The sequence below is a fragment of the Rhincodon typus genome, unplaced genomic scaffold (assembly GCF_021869965.1).
Source record: "Rhincodon typus isolate 14 unplaced genomic scaffold, sRhiTyp1.1 hic_rhity00007847, whole genome shotgun sequence".
Classification (NCBI taxonomy): domain Eukaryota; kingdom Metazoa; phylum Chordata; class Chondrichthyes; order Orectolobiformes; family Rhincodontidae; genus Rhincodon; species Rhincodon typus.
The window spans coordinates 1-9,034 of record NW_025973485.1 but is presented as its reverse complement, the minus strand read 5'-3'; the positions used below and the strand labels follow the sequence as shown (position 1 = coordinate 9,034).

The window sequence follows — 9,034 nt, the reverse complement described above, 5'->3', positions numbered from 1 at the left end:
TTGTGTACAGGACAAACTTGGGCAATTTTCCACATTGTTGGGTAGATGCCAGTGTTGTAACTGTACTGGAACAGCTTGGCTCAGGGAGCGGCAAGTTCTGGAGCACAAGTCTTCAGTACTGTTGCGGGAATGTTGTCAGGGCCTATAGCCTTGTACCCCAACTGCCTTGAAATAAGGACCAAGGTACCATTCATTAGCCTTCCTGATTCCCTGCTGTGTGCGCTAGCTTTGTTGGGGGGGCGGGGGCACGTGTGCTTGAAACACACAAAGCTCCCTGTGTGTTGTAGCTAACCTCGGGAGGCATAATGCAAGCCTGTCCTCCTTTTACGGTCCGTTTCCCACCCTGGCTGCAGCGTGGTTTGGCTTTAGGGACCCATGCTGTGATGGCGTGCGCAGTGAGTGAGGAATAACTTTCCTGAACTGGTTGCTGTGTCGGCCATGGTGCACCAGCAGCACCCAGTGGACGCAGGCGGCATGGTAAGGGAGAACCGGCCAAAGCCCAGGAGGACACTGTGTTGTTGCAGGCTGCAACAATACAAGTCAACGTCTGATGGAAGTTCAGGCTTTCTGCCCCAAAGGTACCAGGGATAGAGTGCCTGCCACTGCTGGTACGTGGGATGCAACTCGGCCGGGTCGGTGGGGGTGGTTTGAAACGAGCTTGACGTTATTCCTCTCTCTCGGAAGCCTCCACATGCCCACTTTTCCTGACAGTGGTCCGCAGTGGGTGCTGGGTTAATGCTACGGAGAGTTGTGTTCAAAACCGGCCACCGCTAGTTTAAATGCAATTCATAAATCAGCAGCATAAAGCTGATCGTCGTGATGGTTGTTTTAAAAAAGAAATCCACCTGCTTCCCGAGAGAGAAAAGTCCCAGCCTATGCAATCTCTCCTTTTATAACTAGAACCTTCCAGTCCAGGTACCATCCTGGGAAATCTTTCCTGCGCTCTCTCTAGTTTAACACAATACGTTCTATGGTAGGGCAGCCATCACTGCACTGAGTACTCCAAATGTGGCCTCACCAACGTCTCGTACAGCCGCAACAAGATGCCCCAACTCCTGTACTCAACGCTCTGACCGCTGAAAGCTAGCACACCAAACACCGCCTCCTTCACCCTCTCTACCTGTGACTTCGCTTTCAGGGAGCTATGAACCTGTATCCCGAGATATCTTTGTTCGGCAACGCTGCCCAGGGCCCAGCAACGATTTGTCTCTCTCCAACAATAAACAGTCTCCACTCAATCACTTCGTTGAGAGCTTTCGTGATTGTGAGCTCTCCTATTAGCCCGGCCTGAGGCATTCTCCTGCTCTAAGGAGAATAGTTCTGGCTTTGCCAGTTTCTCCACCCGACTGAGCTTCCCTGTCGCTGTGACCATTACCGTTCAATCTTTTTCCGCACGAGGATGTGACTCGCTAAATGTGCCAGGTCTGGGCATTGGGCGTGAGAAAGCGCGGAGGAGCAGGGTCTTTGTAAAGTTGTAATGTTTTCACAGAATCCAGTGCTACCTCCGACAATCACCGATCAGATCAGACTGTGGGAGATGGAGAGAGACCGATTGAGGTTCACTGAAGGTGGGTCATTTCCCACCCCTCACTTCCTTTCAGTCACTGGGCACCGGGGTGAGGAGAGCACAAGGGATTCGAGATGCCCGGCAGAGCTGATAAGAGTTTATCTGAGGGTATCCGAGGAATACAGCGCAATACAACACAGAGGTTATTGGCTGTGGGATATACAGACAGAGGAATACGCTGTAGGGATCGGGGCTATGTGTGAGCAGGAAAACGGTATGGGGCAGGGGCGATGGGGTGGGGTACATAGAGACGGGCATCAGCGGGTACAGGCGGTGGGGTGTGGGATATAGCCTGGGTCGGGGGGGGGGCGCGGGGTTTACACTGTGTAGGTCGGGGTATGGAGAAGGACATCGTAGGAGTTTTGGAGGGGGACGGGAGGGAGGTTGGGACAGATACACAGCCACCCGGAGACTCAGGAAATGTCAGCAGATTTCTGAAAGCAACACCGTCCTGGGGCCGAGGGTGGGGGGGTCAGGCTTTGTCTCTGACTGCGACCGGCACCAAATAATTGGCAAAGTCAGTACATTTATACAATTCCCTCCTCCCTCCTTCTGCTTAAAAACCCTGGCTCCACTTCTCTCCCCCTTTCTCCCTTCCTCCCTCCCTCTTTTCCACACCCCCTTTTCTCCTTCTCCCTCTCCCTCTCCCTCTCTACCCCTCCGTCCGGTCTCTCCAGGTGTCCTATACAACCAGTTCCTTTCCCAAGTGGATTTTGAGCTCCTCCGGAACTACGCCCGGGATCTGGGTGTCCTGGTTTGGGAAAATCCCACCAAGAGGCTGATGGTGGTTACCCCCGGGGGACACCCTGACGTCAGGCGGTTCTGGAAGCGGCAGAAACACAGCTGAGCGGCCGGGAGGTTCCTCGCCGAGGATCGCCACTCCCAGAAATAATCCGGGATCGGGGAGAGAGAGAGAGCGCACCGTAGAGAGACTGAACCGCATCAGCACCACATTCCTGTTTTCTACGTGTCGTTGGCTGTTTGTTTCTCAATAATAATTAAAAAAAAAAGAGACAGAGGAGAAGCAAACAAGGAAATTTGTTATTAAATCACACTCGGTATGGCACAAACTTCCCCCGCAAGCCCCAGGACTGCACCTCTGCTGTATAAAAGCGGGAAATGCTGGAATTACTCAGGCCTAGTGCTGTCATCTGCAGGACTGTTAACGAGGGGATGTTCTGGGGACTCGAGTTTAAATCCTGCCACAGCAGCTGGTGGAATCAGCATTCAATAAAGAATCTGGAATTAAGGCACTAATGGCAACCGTGGATACATTGTCGGGAAAAAAAAACCCATCTGGTTCACTAATGTTCTTTAGGGAAGGAAACTGCCGTCCTTCCCTGGTCTGGCCAACATGTGACTCCAGACCCACAGCAATGTGGTCAGCTCGTACTCTCTGATCAATAAATGCTGGTCTAGCTAGTGACGTCCATGCGCCATCAGTACTTTTTTTAAAATTAATCCATCTGGTTAGAGACAGGGAGGGGACTGAAGTTAACGTTTCAGGTCTGTCACCCCTCAGGAGTACCGGGAAGTACTAGGGATGTAAATAGGTCTTGAGGCAGGGCTGGGAGCAGGGACAGGGACCAGCAGAGAAGGTAGGGTGAGCGACAGGACAGATTTGAGATTTCAAGACTTGTATCATCCACAAATTGTGCCTCGAATCCTTGTCATTCATCTGTAAAAAGCAGGGGTGCTGACACACTTACCCTGGGAAACTGTGCTCCAAACCTCCCCCCAGCTAAAAGCAAGCATCCATTAACCACACAAGATTGCTACAGTGCAGGAGCAGGCTATTCGGCCCATTGTGTTTACACCAGCTCTTCCAACAAGCGTTGTTACCTCCTGCTTTCTTTCCACATTATATCAACCTGAACAATCAACCCCGTACCTTGTTGAATGTCTCCACCACACTTCCAGCCAGTGCATTCTACACCCTAACCACTCGCTGTGTGAAAAGATTTCCTTTTCTTCACACCTCATGTTTGCTTCTTTTGCAAATCGGTTTTCATCTGTGCCCTCTCATTCTTGATCCTTTTGGGAACGGTTTCTCTATACCAAACCCGTTCACGGTTTTGAAAATCTCCGTCAGATCTTCCTTCAGCTGCCTTGTCTCCGAGGAAAACGGTCTCGACGCACACCTGAAGTTTCCCATCCCTCAAATCGTTCTTGCAAATCCCTTCCAAACTCCTCTGATGCATTCACATCCTTCCTATCATGTAGCACTGAACTATAGCAAGCGTTCAACACCATCTCTCTCTGATCTTGTACTCCAAGCCCCTATTAATAAAGCCAAGGGTATTGTATGTTTTACTGGTTGCTGTCTGAACCTCTACTGCCACCCTAACTGATCTGTACGTTTATACATCCAGGTCCCTCTGCTCTTCCACCAACTTTAGAATTGTACCTCTATTCATAGAATCCCTACAGTGTGGAAACAGGCCCTTAGGGCCCAACAAGTCCACACCGACCCATCCCCCTGTAACCCACCTAATCTACACATCCCTGGACACTACGGGCAATTTTAAGCATAGCCAATCCACCTAACCTGCACATCTTTGGACTGTGGGAGGAAACCGGAGCACCCAGAGGAAACCCACACAGATGCGGGGAGAATGTGCAAACTCCACACAGACAGTCACCCGAGGGTGGAATCGAACCCGGATCCCTTGCGCTGTGAGGTACCAGTGCTAACTGCTGAGCCACCATGCCGCCCTAAGAGAGGTATTTTAAATGGCCTTTTGAAGTTCTTCCCACCAAAACAGTGGTTAGCACCGCTGCCTCTCAGCGCCAGGGACCTGGGTTCGATTCCACCTTCAGGCAACTCTCTGTGTGGAGTTTGCACATTCTACCCCGTGTCTGTGTGGGTTTCCTCCCACAGTCCAAAGATGTGTGGGTTAGGTGAATGGGCCATACTAAATTCTCCCCATAGTGGACAGGGATGTGCAGGCCAAGGTGGGTTAGTTATGGGAAATGTAGGGTTATGGGGGTGGGAAGGCAGGATCTGGTTGGAATGCTCCTCAGAGGGTCAGTTTGGACGCAATGGGCTGAATGGCCTGCTTCTGCAGGGATTCTGTGCTAAAATGCACTACCTCTCACTTCTCTACATTGAACCATATCTGCCACCTGACCCACCATAACCAACTTATTTATGTCCTTCCAGAGTTCCACACTGTCCTCCTCATAGTTTACAAAATTTCAAGTTATTTGAAATTTCCCCCTGCGCACCGAGATCCAGTTCTTTGATATATATCAGGAAAAGCAAGGATCCCAACACAGACCCCTGCCAAAGTCCCAGAAATAATGTCTCCATTGATCATTCCTGTCACTCGGCCAATTTTGTAGCTGTGTAGCTCTTGACCTTTTTATCCATTGCCCTACAACTTTCCTCACAAGTCTGTTATGTGTGAAACGCCGTAGGGAAACAAAACAAAACAAAGAACTGTAGGTGTTGGAGTTCTGAAATAAACAATTGCTGGAGAAACTCAGAAGGTCTAGCAGCATCTGTGGAGAGAAAACAAGAGTTAACATTTCGAGTCCACTGACCCTTCAGAACTGATAGCAGCTGGGAAAAGTTAGTATTTATGCTGATAGTGGGGAGTGAATTAGTGGAGATGGAGTCCAGAGATAAAGAAAGGCAAGCAAAGGGATTGTTGATGGTAAGCCAGGGAAGCATTACTAGCCTCGAATTTATCATGGCGTGTACTCAAGTACAGGAGTACAATGACAAGTGTATGAAGTCGCCATTCTCCATGGCCATCTTGGTTTTAAAACCACAATCTCAAAACAAAAAGCAGAAATAAAAGAAAGCCGAAAGGCAAGAGAAATGCTCAGATCTGAAAGTCTAAGTTTTTTAACTCCATAAAGGTGTTTGGAGCCACCGATGCAGTCTCCGGGGCCTGGAGTCTCCCAGCAATCACTGGGAGGAGCCATGTTGGCCACCACTAGCCCTGAACGCCAGGAGGCCATCAATTGCTGCTACTATTCCGCTGCCGTGCCGACGTTGCCGACTAACCCGCTGCAGAAGGCTTTAGTGAGAAGACAAAGAAGGAAAAGAGCAGAAGTTAAAAGAAAAAGAAACCAAGATAGCTGGGTGGAAGTGGGCAAGCCCTGGGCTCGGGAGCCCCGCACACAAGGCCTGCTGTTCCGCCGCCAGCTTGCTCGAAAGAAGAGGAGCGAATCGAAAAACGAAGAACTACGGAGGCTGGAAATCCGAAACCGAAATTGCTGGAGAAACCCAGCAGGTTCTGAAGAAACGTTGATTCTCTGCAGATGCTGCCAGTTTCTCCAGCAATTTCGGTTTTGCTGTGTGACCAAGAGAAGCCAGATAAATGATGACGCTGACTGCGGATGGGTGAGAATGGGTTGGTCATGCTGAAAGCAACCTGTGACACGACAGGGTTGGGGGGTGGGGCCTGAGCTGTGAGTACTGAACTAATGCAACAGATATTGGTACTAAACAAAACTGGACTGAGGTAAACACCCACCTTCATCCATATGCAATACCCCCCTGTATAAATACCCTGTTTAGTCATTAATCAGCCTCAATCCTCCTTTTACCACTTTTTTTTAACTATTTATTTTGCAGCAAGCTGCTGTGCAAAGGGACCTGGGCATCCTTGTGCATGAATCACAAAAAGTTGGTTTGCAGGTGCAGCGGGAAATGAAGAAGGCAAATGGAATATTGTTCTTCATTGCTAGAGAGATGGAGTTTAAAAACAGGGGGGTTATGCTACAGTTGTATAGGATGCTGGTGAGGCCACACCTGGAGTACCGAGTACAGTTTTGGTCTCCTTACTTGGGGAAAGGATGTTACTGGCACTGGAGTGGGTGCAGAGGAGATTCACTTGGTTGATTCCGGAGTTGAGGGGGTTGGCTGATGAGGAGAGATTAAGTAGACTGGGACTGTACTCGTTGGAATTTGGAAGAATGAAGAGGGTTCTTAGAGAAATGTATAAAATTATGAGGAGAATAGGTAAGATGAAACTAGAATGAGGGGGGCGTAGCCTCAAAATAAGGGGGAAGCAGATTTAGGACTGAGTTGAGGAGGAACTTCTTCACCTAAAGGGTTGTGAATCTGTGCAGTTCCCTGCCCAGTCAAGCAGTTGAGGCTACCTCGTTGAATATTCTTAAGGTAGAGATAGATAGATAGATTTTTGAACAGTAAAGGAATTAATGGTTAGGGTGAGCGGGCGGTAAGTGGAGCTGAGTCCATGAAAATATCAACCATGGTCTTATTGAATGGCGGAGCAGGCTCGAGGGGCCAGATGGCCTACTCCTGCTCCTATTTCTTATGTTCATTAATGGGACTTTGGAATTCTCCTTGTTGTTTGCTGCTATTCTCTTTTCATGCTCCCTCCCGACTTCTCTTAATTCCTTTCTCCCCCACCCCTCTGAACTAGCTAATTTCAGCTTGGTTCTCAATTGTGTTCTCAGCCTCACATCTGTTATATCCACAAAGTATTTTTAAAAATTATAATTTCCACTTCTTTTTGTCATCCAGGAGCTCAGATTTGTTTGAATATACCTTGACTGGTTGGAAACCATCTCTTCTTTACAGTAATTCAGCTATAGTTTATCCTGCCAACTTTTTACTATAATTTACTTGACCAAGATCCATTGATGTTGGTCGGATATTCCCTTCCCCACTTGCTCACTCTCACTCTGAACTGTTCTTATGGATTGTCACCATGCACTTTATTATTCAGTGGTCACCATCCCCAAAATGTTTTTCACCTCATTCCCAAGAACCATATCAAGGACTGTTTCTTTCTCATTCCACTGAAACAACACTGCTGCAGAAGATTCTCCTGAACACACTCTTGACTTTCTCAGCCCACACTATATTCTTGCTAAGCAAGAGGATGAAAGGATACCACACATGCAGGAGGTAGTGTGGAGTAAGCAGAACATCCATCATTTTATTGAATGGTGGAGCAGGCATGAGTGGCTGACTCTTGATTTGTATATTCTTATATTTTTCCTGAACTGCAGTGTGGATTCTCTCATGTAGAAGAGTCAGTGGACTAATAATCCAGGCTAATATTCTTGTGGAGGGGGGCCAAAAGAACTGTGGATGCTGTAAATCGGGAACAAAAACAGAAGTTGATGGAAAAGCCCAGCAGGTCTGGCAGCATCTGTGAAGAAAAGAAAATCAGAGTTAACGTTTCGGGTCTGGTGACCCTTCCTCAGAATATTCTGGGGACACGGGTTTGATTCCCAGTGTGGTGTGGTGAAATTGGAATTAATAATGAATTAATAATCACTAATAATAAAAAGCTATTCTAATGTCGATTGTTGTAAAGACCCATGTGGTTCACTTCACTTCAGTCAGGGACAGAAACCTTCCATAATAATGGAAATAACAACGAAGAACTGGGATACTGGAGGTCCTAAACGTAAACAGTAACTGATGGAGAATCTCAAGGTCTGCCAGTATCTGTGGAGGGAAATCTTCCATCCTTTGGTGTGGCCTCCACGTGACTGTAGACCCACCGCAAAGTGGTTGGCTCTGAGAGCCTTTTGAGAAACTAGGGATGGATAACCAGCCAGCCAGCTTATAAAGAATAAAACAAGTTCTCATATGTGCAGATTTAATTTGATATTTATGATAAACATGCCTTCATCACCAATCTCAACTCCACGTGTTACACAGCTTGCTGCCAGTACCAAACATGGCGCAGCTCCAACCAGCACAGTCACTGTATCCATCCGTGCTGTCTGCCCAGACGGAAGGAACGGGGCAGGAGCTTATCGAAATTGACATTCGTCCAAACCAATCGGCAGCGAAGGCGCCGTACCGATTGCCCAATGGAGGAACGCTTAAATTGACGGGCTGCCCCGTTGGCTCTACTTTGACACCGCCCACTTAGCATGTCACTACAATTGACGCAACGACCAGCCAATCGGCAGCGATTGTTCTCTACCGTTTGTCCAATGGGAATCGGAAATAGGCTTTCAACCGCCGTTTGCTTGGGACCGGTACAAACCAATGGAATGCCGCCGCCGCATCTAACGTCATCCTTATGGACGGACGTACAAACGAATCGGCGTCGGTGGCGACCGTCGATTGTCCAATGTGATTTAAGTGACGTGGAGAGGGCGTGTCCCTCCGCCTCCGCCTGTCTTTCCGCCGCCATTTTGTGTCGCAGCCGGAGAAGGAGAACGCGAGCGGGCGGTTTCATCGGGAACGTCTCCGGGAAATTCAATCCCCACTTTCCCCCCACTCTTTTTCAGACTTTCTCTGTATTTCCGTCTATCTCTCGATCTCCGCGCCCTGTGAGTATTTTGAAAGAAAATGGTGAAGATTTTCGTGGGTAACCTGCCGCGGCCTACCACCGCCGAGGAAATCCGGGCCCTGTTCGAGAAGTACGGCGAAGTCAGCGAGTGTGACCTCATCAAGGTGAGGGAGGGTCAGAGGTCGTTACTGGGGAAACACACCTGGGCGATCGCGCCGCCCCCCCCCCC

The 9,034-nt window shown here is 48.8% G+C and overlaps 1 long non-coding RNA gene across 1 annotated transcript; it reads left to right on the top strand.

The window, feature by feature from the left end:
- The first annotated feature begins 177 nt into the window (after nucleotides 1–177).
- On the top strand, nucleotides 178–5,394 carry LOC125482261. Its single transcript, XR_007261588.1, has 2 exons — nucleotides 178–1,568; nucleotides 2,245–5,394. It is a non-coding gene; the product is annotated as an uncharacterized LOC125482261 (long non-coding RNA).
- Nucleotides 5,395–9,034: the final 3,640 nt, after the last annotated feature.